The sequence below is a fragment of the Xenopus tropicalis genome, chromosome 4 (assembly GCF_000004195.4).
Source record: "Xenopus tropicalis strain Nigerian chromosome 4, UCB_Xtro_10.0, whole genome shotgun sequence".
In the NCBI taxonomy this organism is placed as follows: Eukaryota; Metazoa; Chordata; class Amphibia; order Anura; family Pipidae; genus Xenopus; species Xenopus tropicalis.
Window position 1 is genome coordinate 99,647,741 of NC_030680.2, and position 21,160 is coordinate 99,668,900.

The following is a 21,160-nucleotide window of genomic DNA, read 5'->3' on the forward strand; positions in this document are numbered from 1 at the left end:
CAAAGGACTCCCCGGGTCTTATTCTTTCTTCCCACCCTCATGTCCTTAAGTCACATATGTGAGTGTTCTGTGGCCTCCTTTATTTACGGTTATGCGTTTTGGTGCACAAAGCGAGTGATCTTTATTGTCATTGGTTTCACAAGCACACACTCTCAGTATACAGTGCTGTAGAGGAGATATACCCTATTTATAGACATGGCTTACATAAATATTATTGGTTACAGTATAACATTGGTCATGCCACACAGGGTCGCTATATATTGCTTAGAAACCTGTGGCCCTACAAGAGCTATGTGTGGCAGTCCAAGCATTTTGAATTTTCTTTGAATGGGGAGAAGATTTGATCCCCTTCCACAGAAGCAGTGTGTTCCTGGGGCAAGAAAAACCTGCATATTTTTTACCATGCCCAAAATTTAAATTACATTTGAAATTAAAATTCACAACAATATAGTACATTATAAGCCAGAGGTTTTTAGTTTGACAGTTAAGGCCTTCTTTCATTCAACAGACACATGGATTCTGGGACCTGTGTACTGCTCACCATGAACCATTACTTCAGGAAGGAAGACGGTTAGGGAGGGGCTGACTGATTATAGCAGCCAGTGGGGGTTGATACTAGAGATGGTGGGTCATTTTTGGCTTTTAAAGTGGACCTGTCACCCAGACATAAAAATCTGTATAATAAAAGCTCTTTTCAAATTAAACATGTAACCCTAAATCATTTTTTTATTACCACATCCATACCCTTTATAAAAGCATTTCAAAATCCCAGCTGTCAGTCATATACTGCCTGCCCTGCCCCTATGCCTTGTGCATAGAGGTGGGGCAGAGAGTTACTTTCACTTTCAATTCAGAACTTTTTAGATGTAGCTGCCCTCCTCACATTCCCCCTCCCTCCTCACCATGTAATTGTGTAACCAGTGCATGGACATGGGCATTAGGTCTTCCCATACTGGCACAGAAACAAGATTTTGGCAGGATGCAATGCCTGCTCTGATAACCGTGTCCACAAAATGGCCACTGCCTGCTTGCTGCAATTGTGAATTCCAAGGCTGAAGAAACTAAGATTAAAATAATTTATATAGTGTAAGTAAAGTTTATTTTGCTTGACAACCACAATAGAAAACAATTTGGAATTATTTCTTAATGTGACAGGTCCCCTTTAATGCTATATTTTCAGCTGCAATAAATTCTGTCTTACTTGGCCAATCTGCTTACAGTCTATGCCTCCTATTTCACACACATCACGGTCAGTTTCACCAAGAGACAATATGCCAGTGTGTTTCTGCAGTGATGGGAACAAGATGGGGTAATGTGTGATACCACCATCCCTTTAAGCTCTAGATAATGTTTGTAAGTGAATACATTTGCAATGTAATTTAATCATTGTATTTTTAGAAGTTCTAATTTACTAATTAGGCCTCTGGCACACAGGACTGATGTGTATGATGTAAATGTTTTGTAAAACACTATAAAAAACTAGCAAATAAATAGATGAGGCATTTTGACTTTAATCAGGTAGAAAATGGCAGCAGAAAACATGCACCTTTAACTGCATCCAGTGCCAGACCTAGCTGACCAGGAGCCTTAGGCATTCATTTCTCATCTATGTCCACGATTCAGTCAGTCATGTGTAATGTTGCTTTTAATCAAGGAACTTTCGTCAAAATGCACTTCTTGCGTTTGGTACCCCTCAGTCCTTCTTTCTTTCCGTTCAGAATGGAACACTGCTGCGCCTACGGACACAAGGGAACCCTAGGGCAGGGGTCGGGAACCTTTTTGGCTGAGAGAGCCATAAACACCACATATTTTGAAATGTAATTCCATGAGAGCCATACAATATGTTTAAGCCGGGCCTCGATTTGCGGCTCCCTGTGGAGGATGATGCGGCTTCAGGCCTGTTCGGCCGGGGATGCTGCGGGGCAAGGTAGGATGGGTACCAAGGATGCTGGATGCGATGTGGAGGAGGGTGTGGCCTGCGCTCGGCCAATAGAAGATGTGTTCTATGCCTTAGAAAACGTCTTCTATCCGCTGAGCGCAGGCCACGCCCCCCGTAATTTTTTTTATTAAAGATTTGGCAGTGAGCCAGATGCAGCCATCAAAAGAGCCACATCTGGCTCCCGAGCCATAGGTTCCCTACCCCTGCCCTAGGGCTACTGCCACCGCCTGCCCAGATGGTGAGTTTAGGGTTCCCTTTGTGCCCAGCACACTTGCACTTGAAGAATTGGGCACAGATATCACTTGCACACTGAACAGCAGAAATGGTGGACTTCAGTGCAATTTCATCCAATATGCTCCATAGTGTGCACATAGTTGAAGTCATTTTGGCAAATTAGATGCAAGTGTGGTAGGTGCAGTACAATTGTGTCTGGCCCTTCATCCCCTTGAGACCACATTCATGCTGGAATTCTGTTGCAAAACTGCATTGAGGGGAAAAAAACAAGGCAGTTGTGCTAAAAATTGCACTTGGAGACATACACATCTTTAGTTGTGGCAGTTAGAGGCCAGAGCAAGCTTTTCTCTGCAGTACCTATTCTCTAACTAACTTCTACCTAAAGCTTGCCCGTATATACCCACATTTGTTTGGGCAGTTAAGAAGATTTCAACTATAATGTCCACCTGTTTAAAGGTTGGGAATCTATTTCAAGATCATCCTGTGATCCTGTTAGATTGCAGCTAAACTATCCAGTTAGAAAACATTATCTGCAGAACCGTGCCATCAGGTACAAGCATTACTCTTTACTTCCTGCATGGCTCGCTTTTCACTCATATCTCTATGGATAGTTGAGACGGGCCTTTGTTTTATGCTTTATTTCAGCAGTGTTACCCAGGCCTGAGGGTATTGTAGAGAGGTATGAGGTCAATACTGTAGAATTAGGAAATGTAAGCAGAGGGGTAAAAATGGAGTCTGAAAAATGAGGGAAACAAAGCAATAGCAAAATAATTACACATTTGTGACTTATTTTCATTAGAGAGATAGAGTTAAAGTTATAGTAGCCCAATAACAGACAGGTTGCTTTTAAAGACAATTTCTGAACCTCCAAGGTGGGCAAAAGGCAAGCACCTCTAACCTTCATAATCCATTGCTGATAGGCTTGCCGATTTTGTAGTGTTTGGCATCTGATATTCAAGTAATTCACATAAATCTATTAGGTTGAAGCCAAAAAGTCTGTTTCTCTGTTGCTGTGCATGCATTAAAATCTAGTCTTTCACCCCAGTGTTGGCTAACCCTGAGTTTTCAATGGGCCTAGAGAAATCTTTCAAACAAATCTGGGCACCAATACGTATGACGAGAATTATTGATTTCCTAGACCCTAGAGGATACAAAGTTTATCCATATGAAAGACTAAAAGACAAACATAAATGGAACACAAACAGGACCCTAGAATACTTACAGGTCAAACACTTTATCAGTACAAAACTACAAAAACAAGAAAACAACTCCCCGACCCCATATGAACGCATCCTAGCTCAACCACATCCCTATAAGGGATTGATCTCCCACTTATACAAACTAATGATAACATTACCTGAGGATCCTTTTCCTAAACATAAATATATGCAATACTGGGAACGTGAGATGATCTATCACTACCAGAATGGGAAAAAATCTGGGAAAATGCTAAAGACATAGTCGTTTGCACTCAACAAAAGGAAAATGTTTACAAAGCTATGATGAAATGGTATCTAACCCCTGAGAGAATAGCAAAATTCATCCCACAAGCCTCCCCATTATGCTGGAGATGCTACCTAGAAACTGGAACTTTAGTACACATTCTCTGGTCTTGTCCTAAACGCAGACCATTTTGGGAAGAGGTCAGCGACCTCATAAAAAAAGTTTTAGCACTTACGATCGAAATTAAACCCCCACCCCTCCTCCTGGGTCTACCTATACCAAGACTAAAGCACTCCTCTCAGAAACTAGTCAACCACATAGCCACAACAGCAAGACTAGCTGTAACATCCAAATGGAAGTCTCAAACAATACCCACAATAGGGGAAATAATTTCCAGAGTGGAAAGTAACAAACGCTTTGAGCAGATGACAGCCTACATAACAAAGAAAGTCTATATCTCAAAACATGGTCCCCTTGGGAAACTTACCTTACAATAGATACCACAACTTCCATAGAAATGACCCAGGAAGGAGGTGTGAACACAGAGGGCAGTAACCCCTAGCCTACTCTCTATACTATTTTGGTTAAAGCAGATGAAGAATTCTATACTCAGAGTAAAAACCTCCAGATTCCGTGAACACGGACAAAGCACAAATAATAATGGTCAATTAAAGAAACAAACACCACCCAAGTTACTATGTCCCTAATTACCCCCTTGGCCCAAGGTATTTACAATTGTACAAGAACAAATGTTTATATACTACTATTGACATCATTCACCTGCAAGGTTCTTTAATTTTCCTTTCTCTTCCACCATATGACTATGACAGACAACAAATGTACAATCAATGGTATAAAATGTCTTACTATGCCTTACTTACCCGTGGAAGTGAATCTGCTAATCCCTGTCCCTTTTTTCCTTCTGAATCCCCAAAATTTTTCAATAAAAAATTGTAAGTTACAAAAAAAAAAATCTAGTCTTTATACTCTGGTTATGAGCTGAGTACTGTATGCCTAATTGTCTTAACCATCGCACTATAGAAATAGAAGACAATTATGCATTATGTGGCTTACAGACTTAGGGCAATGTCATACAGGGCATATTGGCTGCTGTTCATTGTTTCTACCCAAACATCACTTCTCATTGATGACTGTCACAACTGCCAATGTATCATTGTCATAAGAACAGCAAGTCCTTTATTGTGAGTGAAATCATAATACATAATAGAAATTAAAAATGTACCTAGAAACTCTAGATATAATTATGAATAAACAAAAGATCATTGGGGATAACTACAGGAGATTGTGCAGGGGAACACTCTACATTGAATGCAAGTGGGAGATCATCTAAGAGTTTATTATTTGCAATATATATACAGTATATAAATGTATATTAGTATTTGTACATGAATAACTGCAGTACTTCTTTGGATCAGGTATTCTGCATAGTTAGTATCATCTTGGGGTTCACAGTGCTGTTTTACAGAATAGAATCAATATTGTAAAGGCAAATAATACAGTGGCTCCCTCTTGATTAGGTATGGAATTACCTCTGAACACAATAAGCTTGTCCTTATCCATTTAAGTTGACCAAAACACTCCAATTATAAAATAAATATGCTTTTATTTCCTACAGATTTTATTCTTATTTGTATTCTGTATTATAAAAACCATATGGATATTTTTGTGTTGCTGCTCTTGTTCTTAATGACTTGAAATAAAAGAATTGTGTTTACTGGCAACAAGAATTGCTGTGCCGGCCATACATGGGGAGGTTGAGCTATTTAGTGAAGTCGCCAATAGCATGTCTGCCTGTAGCATAGTCCATATCAGGCTGATCAGCGGTTCAGACATTAAAATCACATGAAACAGGCAGATGGACACCCCATCCCCTGGTGTGGTCTTGCTGATAGCATTGGTATCTGAATGAATCCTAATCAGATATGGATGTACCCATCAGCCAAAAGAGCTGACAATTCTATCAAGTTGTATGTATAGCCACCACAGGAGAAGGCTGGGTTAAGACATAACTCTGCTTATATAAACACATTTGAAAAAGTGAATGCTGTAGTATTTGCAAAATGGGCAAAGCTCATCTTTATTAATAAACCCTATGGGTATCTACCTCAACCTAGTGTCGGACTGGTTTGCCTAGGGCCCACTCTCACATCAAATAAATATACAACATATATTGTATAAGTTGAATACTATTTACACAGTGTATGGCTGTTTAGTAGAATTATTAGTATAGGTATATGGGTTATAAGAAATAACATATTCAGAAACTGGCCCCCAAGGAATGAGATGGGAGAGGGAAGTGCTATGGCCTCTCAGGATACCAGGAAACTCCCGGTGGGCCCAGGTGTCAGTGGGCCCTCTTGCTTCTATCTATTTAGCCTATTTCATGGTCATTCCATATTTCTGTATGGGAACAAAGAAGCTTGATAGATTGAAAAATAGAGTATAGTATGTAGAGAAAAGAGACTAGGAGAATATAGAGTTTAAGGGAGGAGAGGAGAAATTAAAGTTTTGCCACTAAGTGCTGACCACTGTCTGTAACCCCCAAATCACCACTGGAAGGCATGAAAGCCTTCAGCCTGTCATCTCCAGGTCCCATAATACTTTGGAGTATTCTCACATATTGAAGTGTACAGTAGGGGATACTTTACTCCTTGTATTTGGTACCAGGGTGTAGCTAGAGACCCTTAATTACCCAGTTGTACAATACTGCATCACTTAGGTTCATGGGACAGAAAATTAGTGGGGGGTATAGCCACCTCAGAGGGAAACTGATGTACCCTAACTGTACTTAACACTTAAGGGCTCGTACTAATGAGTGTTTGTTCCTGCACTCCTGTACTGACATTTGCACATATAAGCGCCAAATGCAGGTGGAATGCAACATGCTGTCTTCTACTTGCGTTCTGCGCTTACATGCACCTGTGTTAGTACAGCCCCGTTAGAAAAAATGATATGCATTTCTTCATGTGCAGTAGAACATGGCCGCAGGGGAGTGCAGGTACACACACTTGTTAGTATGAGCCCTAATAGTTCTTTTTCACTTGTAGATTTTAGGGGGCATAACAAGTGCAATTGTGTACCTACACTTTTCCCACCTCCTGACCAGGTGTCCAGCGTCAATAGGTGCACTGCACTGGTGTCTAAAGAAATGGGCACAGACATTTCTACCAAAAATGATGCCTGCTGAACTACTTGTGATTGTGTCCGATTTTTGATGAAATTCACACAGTTGCATTAATTTTGTTGAATAAGACACATCAGGTGCAGAGTAATTGTGTCAGAAACAACGCCTCCTTGTGACTGCAATGATGCTAGAAAATTGGGAAAAAAAACATTTTGCACTTTGGTCACTGCACTTGTGGATGTAAATAAGCCTTTCTATGTTATAAATGGTTTAATTTTGTGATTTTGCAGCAGTATTTTTCTGTTTATTGAAAATCATCAACCATTGTGTTTTACTGTAGTGCACTGTAACTGGCCCTTGCCTCAATCAGCCACTTTAGCTAACGTCAAATAGTGTGTGTTCTCCGGTGGCAATGAAAATGGCAACACACAAGGGAGATTTCTTCAAGAAAATGCACACAACTGGTGTCTGGCGGTAATATGCCCAATGTGTGCAGCAACAGGCACTTGCCATAAATGTCAACAGCTGCCTATATGTGTTGCTTATAGAGTTGTTGGTCTTCTGTCTGCCAGCACAAACAATATGACGTTGCCATGCTCCAGCCTTTGCATATCATGTATGATATCTTTTACTATAATTTCCCTATGTTGCCCTGCATGCGCACCACCATAGAAATAAACCTCCAACACATCACTTCATTCATTGATTTATTGCATATGCCCATTGAGCCATGGATTCCTCCATCTAGCAAGCAAAAGGTTGTTTTAGAACATTTTCATTTATGCTTTGCGTCAGCCTTTCAGACTTTCCTGAAGACATCCCTTTATTTACTCTGTTGAATTTCCAACTATCACTAGTGTGAAGGTTCCAGCAGGAAACTGGGATGATAACAATGTTTCTACCTGCATCAGATCAAACAGACTTCCAGTTAGTGACCTTTCATTATCAGGCAAGGCAATAGAGCAATATGGAGAGGACTGTGCTCCAAGAGCCATCAGGAATGCATTCTTTGTGCAAAGTGCCTTTTCTCAGTTACTGTCACACCTTGCTATTTATTATATATTTTCTATGAATCATTTCTCAGAAAAATACAAAGAATTGGCACTGATCACTTGCCATACTGATGAATATTATTTGCCTGTATGAGACACTTACAGTAAGTCATTTGGGTAGTGTCCCCTGTGCCATACAGGCAATGCTCACGCAATATGGGAAACAATTTAAATCAATTGTTGCATAAACTTTCCCTGAGAACGTATATAGACATATCCCTAAATGGAACATTACCCATGGCTATATAGCACAGAATATGTACACAATATCATTTCATTAAAATATATTTAGATTTATGCATTAAAAATAAGAATTGGCATTTGACAGAGCCCACTACTTGTCGCAATCACAAGGCATAAACCCTCCCTATGGCAGCTGTTACAGCAGTACCCACTCGGCTGGATGCCCTAACAAAGGTGCTGCTGGTACTCAGAGGATATCGGTGCACATAGCACTTACAGCCAGGCATTAACATTTGCATAAGTTTCCTTTTTTTCTCCTGTTGGCCCCAAATGAGGGGACTCTGTAAGTTACAGATCACAAACTAATCTGGCAAGTTCTTTGTATAGTTAAATAAGTCAACTAAATAGGAGAGCACAATGTTGTTACTTGTTATTCTTTATATTTTATTTTAAGGTTATTACCTGGCTTAGAAGTGCACTTGTCGTGTTCACCAATCCAGTCTGATCAACAATGAAGAAATCCACTTTTAAAACCATCCATCCTGTGCAGCACAGAAACCCAGAGAATTCAGAACCCAGAATAGTACAGCACAATGGGCAATGGGGCCTGTCTTGTTTTTGGGCTTTGTGCCACTAAGGGACTGCAAACCCATGTATCACCTGGTATAACATTGTACCATGGACTATAAATACCAGGTGTCTCTACTGTAGTGAGGAGTATCTTGTAACCAGAACTGAAAGGAATCATGCTCCTCATTTTTGTATGAATTTGAGGGAGCAAACAAAAGGAAAAAACTGGGCACCATTTTTGGTCTTTGCTTTATTTATGATATTGTTTGGGTGGGGAGGTGACTGTTGTGCAGACCTGTTGCATGATGTAGGTTCAGTGCGTGTCAGGGTTGGGAGTACAATCAATCAGTTAGTTAGTGGTTTTTAATACTTGATAACTTTACTTCTAAATGTGAACTCAAAGTGAACATATTCAGCAGCCATACACAGAGGGGTAAGCTCCCCTGGAAGCGGCTTGGACAGACTATCATGTGTTCTTACCACAGTCTGCTCAGACCAAAAAATCCCTCAGGCACATTTTGGAACTCATCTGCTAATCTGAAAGGGACATTGTCCTCACCTCCCTCCAACTTGTCTTGTGATCTGCCTATCCATTTTGGGGATAATCACATAGTACCAGTGGTTTGAATGAGCAGAACACACGGCAACAGCCCTGCATGTGGCCAGCTTTAGTTTGAACAATGATTTTCAAACTAAACTTCAAGAGACCTGACTTGGCCCGGGATTTAGGTAATGACTGGTTGCAAAAATATTCATTCATAATAATATTTGGTTAAGATAATATTTATAGCTGTTTATTAAGACTTTTTTTAAGAGAAAAACCTCTCACATATCTTGGTTATTAATGGATCCTGTCTATTTAAAAACTGATTTTCTAAATGATAATACTGTATTGCCCCTAGCTGGCAAAGGAACCCCCCTTAATATACTGAGTGACCCAAAGAGAAGGACTGGCTGTACTACAAGATATAGAAACACATGGCTGGCTGCAACTTAACTTATCTGATCTGGCATGACTGGATAGTTGCATGTTGGCAGGCTTCAAGCTTTCCACAGCTGTCCATTTACTTTATAGTAAGAGAGTGGTGAAAGGGTTTAGAAGACTTAAGCTGGACACACACACAGTGTTTTTGTGTTTATGTTGGGCCCCAAAACAATCAGTTTGGTTGTTCAGCCTCCAGTGTTATTAGTTCAGCGATGTCTAGAAAAGGCCAAAGACTTTCTTGGATGCATTTATTTTAATGGATTGATCTCTCAGCAGAAGTCAGTGCATTCATACAATATTCCTATGAGTTGAATTGTCAGATCACTGAGCTAACACTAATAAATAGCTCATCTTTTGTTGTCCAGAGAAATGGCCAAATAAAACCTTTCAGAATGATATAAACAAATTGCTGCAAAGTATCCATTTAACTGGGGACCAAAAGATCAGAGATGTCCAGCAATGTCTATAAACAGTTCTCTGCTAGACCAGTGCTGTCCAACTTCTGTGGTATTGAGGGACAGAATTTTTCTGGTCTACATGACCACGCACATTTTTTACCACATCCACTTCAAACCACACCCATGTCTTTGCAAGAGCTTTAAAGACCATACCCACATTAATGGTGGTAGCGAAGCAAAAACCAAATGGTTGGTGCTCACAGTAGGGATATCACCCTTTATTCATATATGAAAGAATTATATTATGGCATATTAAGACTTACCCTAAAATCTATATGCCTCCTCCTCCCCTGTGGATAGCACAGCAACCCCCAGCATTACCTTAGTAGTATGGCACACACAGGCAGCATAGGGCAGGCCGAGTATGGTACACACAGGCAGCATAGGGCAGGCAGAGTATGGCACACACAGGCAGCATAGGGCAGACAGAGTATGGCCAACACAGGCAGCATAGGACAGGCAGAGTATGGTACACACAGGCAGCATAGAGCAGGCAGAGTATGGCACACACAGGCAGCATAGGGCAGGCAGAGTATGGCACACACAGGCAGGGTAGGGCAGGTAGAGTAAGGCACACAGCCAGCATAGGGCAGACAGAGTATGGCACACACAGGCAGCATAGGGCAGGCAGTACATACAGTGACACAATGTTGGCACTGCTCCTACAGTCTGTCTGAGGTGTGAACAGGTGAATAATGTGGGCATTTAAAGTCTGAGTCTGAGCTGTGAACAATCCAGGGGATTATAGGCATAGACAATATAGGAGTTTTACAGCCTGAACCTGAGGTGTGAACAATGTAGGGGTCAATTAATACTGATACCATTTAAAGCTTAAATAAACATAAGTAGTCACAGCAGCCAGACAGGTGAGGGCCATGGGGGGGGGGGAGCATGGGGTGCCTCCAGTTGGACAGCACTGTGCTAGACCATTCTTTTGGGTACTTAATAACATATCTTTGGAATTGGTGTTCTAGAGTAATTCTAGAGTGCAAACATTATTGTGTCCAGTCCTTAAAGGGATTCTGTTGTGATTTTTATGGTATACTTTGACTGTTTACATAGCAAATAATTCATTCTACCATTTCAATTTTTAATCTTAAAGCAACAAACAAATGTATTTTTTTAGCTGTAACATTGGTATGTAGGTGCCATCTCAGTGCATTGTACCCGAGTCTGAGCTTTCAGAAGGAGCCAGCGCTACACATTAGAACTGCTTTCAGGTAACCTATTGTTTCTCCTGCTCCCATGTAAGTGGAGGAGTCCCAAGCCAGACTTGGATTTCTTACTATTGAATGCTATTCTGATATCTACTGGGAGCTGCTATCTTGCTCCCTTCCCATTGTTCTGCTGATCGGCTGCTGGGGGAAGAAAGGGGGGGTGATATCACTCCAACTTGCAGCGCAGCAGTAAAGCGTGACTGAAGTTTATCATCAGCACAGGTCACATGGCTTTGACACCCTGGGAAATGAAGAATATGGCTAGCTCTATGTGAAATTTCAAAACCAAAGATTTCAAGGCAGGATTCAGCTCTATTATATAATGAGTTTTGAAAAAAAAAAACTTGTTTTCCCATGATAGTATTCCTTAACCTATCTATTTAAAAGCCATGCATATCCCGTATGCATGTATATCTTTATTCATATAGCACTATTTATGTACGTAGCGCTGTACAGCAGAATAATAAATTGATATATTAAATCGGGGTTATTACAATAAATACAAATAGATACAAAGTACAGTTGCATTAAAGATGCTAGATGTCAAAGAGAAAAGCGGATGCAGGTCCCTGCCCATAGAGCTTACGATCTACGTTTACAGTCTATATATTGTAAAATATACCCTTATAAATGGTACATAGTGATATCATCAGGTAGAATTAGTGATTTGCCAACCCCATTTCCAGCTAACCACTATTCCATTTCCATTATTCTTTATGTACTATTCCCTGATTTACTGGATTCTGGAGATGGTGCCCATTAAAGGAAAGTACCTTGACTTGCAGCTTGTCCTCCAAGTGAAAGTCCTGAAAGTGGAAGAATCTTTATTATAATCTGCTGTTAGCATAATCACAGGGAATAAGATGGACAAGAACTTTCCATTTTGGCTTCCATAAATAGACAAGAAAGTATGAAACACATTTGCTACTTCTGTGTTCCAGAACATCTCTTTTTAGCACATACTGAATTTATCATTTCAATTGACCATATTGATTAACTGTTTTCTCCATTCTACCAGCAGTTAGAACCATCTACTTGTGCTATATTTTTAAAGGAACGCTATAGAATTAAGTTATTGAATGTAGGTGCAAGAGGTATACTCCTCGCCCTTGTGTTACCTCCTACCAGGAATAAACTTTATGGTAAATAGATTGCAGTGGGTTGAATTACGTTGGAATGCCATAGAAACAATAGTGCATTGCAGATAAAAAAAAACAAAAAAAACCCAAAACATGGCAATATGCACCAATTTATTATCTAAATGAGCATTTATCTCTTTATTTTAAATGTTTCCTTGGGCAATAAAGATATTAGGTTTATGCTTTATTATTATTTCTGCCTTGTTTCCTGTACAAGTTTGGGATCCCTTATCCTGAAACTCATTATCCAGAAAGTTCCAAATTACGGAAAGCCTATCTCCCATAGACTCCATTATAAGAAAATAATTCTAATTTTTACAAATGATTTCCCTTTTCTCTGTAATAATAAAACAGTACCTTGTACTTGATCCCAGCTAAGGTATAATTAATCCTTATTTGAGGCAAAGCAAGCCTATTGGGTTTATTTAATATTTAAATGATTTTTAGCAGACTTAAGTTATGGAGATCCAAATTACAGAAAAATCCCTTAACCCCAGGTCCCGAGCATTCTGGATAACAGGTCCCATACCTGTATTACTTTTCTTAAGCTGCCATTGACTGACCCTACTGCAGTTTTGTAACTGCCTTATAGAAAAAAATAGTACAACCAAGGTATTGATTTGGGCTTGTAGCTAGCCAAGTGGGCCTGTAATGGAATACTCTATGGGGCTGATTTACTAAGACACGATTTCGAATCCGAATTGGAAAAATTCCGATTGGAAACGAACATTTTGCGACTTTTTCGTATTTTTCGGCGTCTTTACGATTTTTGCGTAAAAACGCGAGTTTTTCGTAGCCATTACGAAAGTTGCGCAAAGTCGCGATTTTTTCGTAGCGTTAACACTTGCGCGCAAAGTCGCGCCTTTTTCGTAGCGTTAAAACTTAAAAGGCGCAACGTTTCGCGCAAGTTTTAACGCTACGAAAAAATCGCGACTTTGCGCAACTTTCGTAATGGCTACGAAAAACTCGCGTTTTTACGCAAAAATCGTAAAGACGCCGAAAAACTCGCGTATTTACGCAAAAATCGTAAAGACGCCGAAAAAATCGCAAAAAATCCGAAAAAGTCGTAAAGACGCCGAAAAAATCGCAAAATTACCGATCATTACGAAAAAAACGCAATCGGACACATTCGGCCCGTTCGTGGGTTAGTAAATGTGCCCCTAAATGTATAGCAGCAGCTTTTGCCAAGAATCTCTTAGGTGTTTACAAGTCCCATTGTGCCGAATTCTGAGACCCTCACTTTAAGGAATTCTAGCCTGTACAAAGTATTGTCTTCTGAAACAAAAACCCTAGCAAGGCTGCGCCTAAAGAACGATACGTTGTGATCTTTGGCAATCTTCCAGATCAGAGTAGCAGAAAATAAAATTGCACGTTTACATATATAGAACCTCTGCATGGCAGGGGACTGGGCAAGTTTGCACAACTGTCCTAATATCCATATATTATTGGAACATCTCATTACCAGAGTGAAGCCAAGTTATGATTATATAACCAGGATAGGGCTGGAAAAGTGTAAAGTATTAGAGATGTGCAGTGTTAAATTCCTACATTTCTAATTACTGCTTAGTAAACTCTTACTTCAGTGACAATGCAGCTCCCACAAAACGACTATGGAAGTCAGAATGGCGATGGCAGTCACCATGGCAGCTAATGCCAGTGCTCAAACCCACACATTCCTTTTGTAAAAAGCTTTCTTTAACCCTGGCTATTTTCAGTACTGTCGCTGGGTGCACAATCTTCATATAAACAAGTGAGAAATGTTGCTGTTATTTTTATGGCACGCAGGGATTTGTCATTGCCTTGGTCCTCTCCAGGAGAACTGTTGGGATCAGAATACACATCTCTGCAGACATGGCCAACTTTAGCCACATCAGTGCTATATTTTCTAACAAGGTGGCAGCACTCCCCTTGCCATTGTGTTATACATAATGTTGTTAAAAGGGTTGTTCACACAATTTGCAGTTGGTCTTTTTTTATTTGTGGTTTTTGAATTATTTTGCTTTTTGTCTAGCAACTCTTTAATTATGAAATTGCGCCTATCTGGTTGTTATGGTCTATATTACCCTAGCAACCAGGCAGTGGTTTGAGTGAGTCGCTGTAATATGAACAGGAGAGGCAATAAGTAATAAAAAGTAACAATAACAATAGAATTGTAGCATCAAAGGGCAATCGTACTTTGGCCGCCAGGGCCAGTGACACCTATTTGAAAGCTGGAGAGATAAAGAAGGCAGCAAATAATTTAAAAATTATACAAAATAAAAAATGAAGACCAATAAACTGTCTAAGAATTGGTCATTCTATAACATACTAAACACTAATGTAAAGTGAACCACCCCTTTAAAAACAGGTTTAAAGCCAAAAAAGGGATACATAGAAGTTGTGCTTTTCTGTAACTCAGTGGACTGATATTTTAGGGGGTTGAGCTTTTCATAGCCTATATTTATATAACAATTGCAAGATAGCTACATCCTTGTACAGCTTCTTGCCAATGTCATTGTGACTTGTGGTTTGGCAACCAAATTCCAACATTCCCAATTGGCAACTATGACAGACATTCCTGGGGCTTGGTAGGAGCAACCAAAATCAGGTCCGAATATATGTGACTTACCTGATTGGTAGAAGACAGTCAGGAAGAAAACTGCATATAGAAAGACAAAAAGAGACCATAGAAAATGTTTAACTATAGGAAATACTGTATAAATCATTTTTGTGGGCATATAATAAATAAAATGTGGTAATTCTTGTGAGACTTATTTCTACATATAATCCCATAACTGGATGATTGTTTTCTTATATACAAATCAATATGGGTTAATAAGACTGTACCTTTAAATCTGCAACATGGTTAAACTGTATCAAATCTATCAAAGCTGGAGGGCCACAGGCAAGGTACCACCCCATATTTATATGTATGCCGTAGTGCCAATCCTAGGGATTAACCCCCCCCAACGCTTCTATTTAAAACACCCCTGTAATAATACTCTAACATCCATCTCATGTCGCTTCTCGCCTGCAGGCTTCCCACCCATCTAAATGTATAATTCAGATGATACTAATAAGTGAATCTAGATATATTGATGCTTGCCATAAAAATGCTAGAGGCTGCGCTCAGAATATACAGGCATGATTCATACAAATGGCATCCACCATAGATAACTGTATACACAATAAACAAGTGTTGCCCACTTATGTGTTCTATTGTTTGCATGTGTCACTTCATATAACTGAATTCATGATGCAAAACAAATGTAAGCATGGAAACCATCTCATATAAATCTTGTTATGAATGCTGCTACTTTCCAAAAAGATTTACCCATCACCAATATGTTACCTGCAAGCACAAAGAAACAGAGCCGTTCTGAATGCAACATCTCTGAGGTATGTGTGTCCTATGGGATTAATAAATGTTGACCTTCTCTGGGGTTTGTCTAATAATATTTCTGCATGATTTACCTACCATAAACCTTCCTTCAAGTCAAATGATTGTAAACAGACAGACGCAAGGTACATCCTGCCCATAAGCGAGAACGTCCCACAGAACAGGAAAGAGCAGCAGGTGCGTCAATACAAGCAACAGAACAGAACTGAAATGCGCAGAACAAGACACAAGGTGAATTTTATTTAGCTCAGCTGCTGCAGAGTTGGAAAAGCTGTAGGAACAATGCCTGTTTACTCGCCTATGTAAACTTGAACACCCAACTTGTAGGTCAGTAAAGTCATTTTGAAAACATATTTGTTCTACTTAATGGGCCTGCATGGTGGGCTTGAACTTAAAAAAAGTCTAAAATTATAGTAACCTAATGAAAAGGGACTTTCTAACACTTTTCAATTAAAAACTTTTGTTATTTACTTGTCAGTATCCCCCTATCAGCAATCTGTCTCTCTTCATGCAGCAGTCAGATTTTGATTGACAGGTAGGTCAAATGCATTAGTGTGAGCTCCCTTTTGTCTAGACCAGGCATTAGAGATGATTGTCTCTCTGCATGAAGAGATCTCGATTGGTAGGAGGGGATATAGAAAAATAACTTGATTATTTCAGAAACAGTTCAAAAGTTTCAATTGATTATAATAAGAAAAATTTGTATTTCAAATTTCAAAGCTTATATTAAATTTTACTTTTCATGATATTCCCCCTTTATTTTTGTGTTGCTTATGGTCACCAAGTATATATAGGAGATTATCAAATAAAAGAATATTTATTTTCTCTTATCTTACCTCTGTGTATTTGCCTTCCTGCACAACTGAAAGTTTTTTCTCAGGGCCATGACAGACGCGGAGATTAGTTGGCCGCAACAAATCTCCCTTGTTGGGGGCGACTAATCTCCCCAAAATGCCATCCCACCGGCTGGAATGTAAATCTCCAGTGAGATGGCATACACAGCGATTTGCCGAAATCAGTGAAGTTGCCTTGAGAGGAAACTTCGGCAATTTCGGCGCTGCGTATGCCATCTCACCGGCAATTTATGTGGGATGGCATTTCGGGGAGATAAGTCTCCAGCGACAAGGGAGATTTGCCGCACGGCGACTAATATCCCTGTCTGCCACAGCCCTCAGTGTTACCTTAACAATCTTTTAAGCAACTTTTCCTTGTCAGGCTTCAGGAATGTAGTCAATGGGATTTTGTGGCCATATTGGGATTTTGGTGGGACATGGTGGCCTATGGTTTTTAACTAGTAGAGAGGCACATTACAAAATGTTTGATAAGACATCATGATAGAAAATAGTGATTTTACAACTAAAAAAATACATTTGTTTGTTGCTTTAAGATTAAAAAATCTAAAAATTATTTGCTATGTAAACAGTCAAAGTATACCATAAAAATCACAACAGAATCCCTTTAAGGACTGGACACAATAATGTTTGCACTCTAGAATTACTCTAGAACACCAATTCCAAAGATGTTATTAAGTACCCAAAAGAATGGTCTAGCACAGTGCTGTTCAACAGGCAGCACCCCATGCTCCCCCCCCCCCCCCCCGTGGCCCTCACCTGTGTGGCTGCTGTGACTACTTATGTTTATTTAAGCTTTAAATGGTATCAGTATTAATTGACCCCTACATTGTTCACACCTCAGGTTCAGGCTGTAAACTCCTATATTGTCTATGCCTATAATCCCCTGGATTGTTCACAACTCAGACTCAGACTTTAAATGCCCACATTATTCACCTGTTCACACCTCAGACTGTAGGAGCAGTGCCAACATTGTGTCACTGTATGTACTGCCTGCCCTATGCTGCCTGTGTGTGCCATACTCTATCTGCCCTATGCTGCCTGTGTGCCTTACTCTACCTGCCCTACCCAGCCTGTATGTGCCATACTCTGCCTGCCCTATGCTGCCTGTGTGTGCCATACTCTGCCTGCTCTATGCTGCCTGTGTGTACCACACTCTGCCTGCCCTATGCTGCCTGTGTGTGCCATACTCTGCCTGCCCTATGCTGCCTGTGTGTGCCATACTCTGCCTGCCCTATGCTGCCTGTGTGTGCCATACTCTGGCTGCCCTATGCTGCCTGTGTGTGCCATACTCTGCCTGTCCTACCATGCCTGTGTGTGCCATACTCTGCCTGCCCTTCCCTGCCTGTGTGTGTCACACTCTGCCTGTCCTATGCTGCCTGTTTGTGCCATACTCTGCCTGCCCCATGTTGCCTAAGGGAGTTGAACCTGGCAGGGATTTGTTCTGGGAGTCTATCATTTGGAAATAGTTGTAAGGGGGTCCATAAGGTGTTATTATGTGCTGGGGGATGCTGTGCTATCCACAGGGGAGGAGGAGGCATATGGATCTAAGGGTATGTCTTAATGTGACATTAATATACATTTCTTCCACAAATGAGTGAAGGGTGATATCCATAGTCTTAAAAGCTCATGTTTGAAAATGGGTGGAGTTTAAAAATAATGGAGTGGTCATAAATGGCTTCCATTATTAGCCCTCCACCATGTAGTCCAGAAAAATTCCAGCCCTCATTACCCCAGAAGTTGGACAGCACTGGTAACTACCAGTGCTGTAGATGTAAATACAGTCATAAACACTCACAGAACTGAGTCCTCAGTGAAAAGGAACACCACATTTCTTTCCATCTATTCTCAGAAAAATCCTTCAGGGCACAGCACGAGTCTGCTCATTGATAAATAATTCTACTGCTTCAATAAACATTTAACCCTTTGGTAATATATATTTAAGCTGTAGAATTCTTAGTGAATCAGATAAGAGTGAGTGTAGGACTGGCCAGACCAGGGATGACTTTGACTTTGTTTGCCAGCTTGAAGTATATTGCAATATATGGACATACAATCCCTGTTTTGCTTAAAGGGGGAGGGAATTGTATGATAGCTTAATGCACAGAATGTCTTAATATCCTATATATATTGATAATGGGTGAGTGCAGAGGAGCTCACTTTGTACCCCCGCCTAATGGTTTAAAATTTAGTATAGAGCATACCTTTCCCTTGTTTGCACAAATGAAGGGGCACATACCACCCAGCTCCTTCTACATTTCTCCTGAAGCTTTAGAATTGGGCACGCAGGAGATTTCACTGCTTCAATCTCCTGCACGCTAAGTCTCCAGAATAAAAGAGTACACTTGCGCAAACAAGCACAGCACTGTGCAATATGCTGGTAATATCATAAATAGGTTTTAATAATGCTATCTGCAACACCTGAAATGGTTTAATGCTAGCTTTAATATGAAATCTCTACCAATCTGAACCAGAGTTAGAGATGTTGGGAAAGATTTTGTTAAGAATGATATAATTTAGGAATGTCCAACCTCCTCCAGCTAAGCTGTAGTTCAACAATGACTAATATATATGTGATATATATCACACTAATATATATAAAGTTTATATTTCCTGCAAATTGTGTGTGAATATTTTCCTAGGGGAAATTCCCCTGAGGTGTGCTCCTCAGTGTCCACTAGGTGGAGGCACTGCACTGAAATCCCAGTTCCCAGAACCTTTTATCTGCAAAGGGGGATGAAATTTCCTATTTAAGCAAATATACAGCCCAAAATAAGTGAGTGCGCCAAGAAAGGGTTACAAGTATTTGAGAATAGAGTTATTAAGGTATTGGGCAACTTGGTTTCCAGCCACAGTGAGGCAGCGGTTCTATGAGGGGCAGTCAATTGGTCCTCCAATTCTATCCATCTGTGTGCATGCTATTTGGTTAGTGGAGCCATGATAGCCTCTTTTCTATATAGATCAAAATGTGGAAATGCCATGCCCCCTTGGGACAGCTATTAGTATTTTTGAATGTAAATAATCATATTGTGGAATACATTTTAATATGTGATAACCCCACCTCTTGTGTACTAGAAACTGTCTTAATATTACAAACAGAAGCAAATCAGTCAAAATATAGCATATCACAGATATGTGGGTAACTGGTTCCAGGATAACAGTTTTCATACCTTTAAAGACTTTATTAACATATTTCCCTCTGGTGCTGGGTACCAAGTGCTACTGCCATCTCTGTCCTAATCTTAAAGGAACAGTAACACTAAAAAATAAAAATGTTTTAAAATAATTAAAATATAATGTACTGTTTTACTGTTGTAAAAGTTGCGTGTTTGCTTCAGGAATACTACTATAGTTTATATAAACACAGCTGCTGTGTAGCCATGGGGGCAGCCATTTAAATTGAAAAAAGGAGAAAAGGCACAGGTTACATAAGAAGATACCAGAAAAACTGTGTAGAATACAATGGGAATCTGCTACTTATCTGTTATCTGTAACCTGTGCCTTTTCTCCTTTTTTCAATTTAAATGGCTGCCCCCATGGCTACACAGCAGGGTATTTATATAAACTGCAGTAGTGTTTATGAAGCAAACACACAACTTTTACCAGTGCAGAGCAATAGTATATAATATATTAATTATTTTTTATACACTTTCATTTTTTGGTGTTACTGTTCCTTTAAGCAGTTTCAGGTGTCTATTAGTATAGTTGCATATACTGAATTTCTGCCTGGAAATATAAGGGCAGTTGTCACAGGATATAGTACTGATATACTAAGTAAATCACTTGTGCATATAAATAGGCAAATTGTTTACAGGAAATGTATTAAGTGTTTGATGTAGGATCCTGTCACAGAACAGGAACAGATGGAATCCCAAAGATGAATTCTCACTGACATTCAAAGGTAAAGTAAGAGATGGAATGGAACAGGGCCTTGGGTAGATGAATATGAATTTTTATATGGATCTTTTGGCAGCTGCTGCTAAACTATGCGAGGAGCAAATAATTTAAGAGCATGGATACACAACAGTGTAGTCTGCAGCATTTAGTATAGTGTAGTATGAGCCCACTAGTATTTTGACTTGTTTAATATGCATTGCATTTACATGCATTCAACTGGATTGTGACAGATGTCAATGATGCTTGGCTCTGTCAGTCAACAAATGTCAGTTTAACTTGGTCTCTGGGTCAATTCAGAACACAGAAAAAAACGGTAATTCACCACAAGGATAGTAATGGTTAATGTCATTTACTAACAAATAATTGTAGGATAGAGCTAGACTCGTAATAAGGTGTTTGAAGTCCAATCCAATTGTTACAGACAAACTGCATGTGTGTGTCATGTGATGGAAGACATGAACATTCACTGCACATCTAAAGCCCCTCGGACACTATGGTGATTTCATGTTTTCCTTTCCTTTTTTTTTTGTTCAATGCGTTTTTATTAAACAGTATTTGCACGGTACAGTTTAAAAGTGTTGTAGAGTAAGAGAGTGGGTAAGGATAAAGTATTACATGGTTTACTTTCTTTTCATTTCCTGTGAATAGGCTATTCCCTTTAGTCTACC

General features: G+C 39.8%; 1 long non-coding RNA gene across 1 annotated transcript; it reads right to left on the reverse strand.

Moving 5' to 3' along the window:
• Positions 1–7,455: 7,455 nt before the first annotated feature.
• LOC105947150 lies at positions 7,456–15,910 on the reverse strand. The gene is made up of 5 exons (XR_001170552.3): positions 15,823–15,910; positions 14,974–15,003; positions 12,000–12,032; positions 8,459–8,538; positions 7,456–7,663 (listed from the first exon to the last, which is right to left on the reverse strand). It is a non-coding gene; the product is annotated as an uncharacterized LOC105947150 (long non-coding RNA).
• Between the last annotated feature and the right edge of the window lie 5,250 nt (positions 15,911–21,160).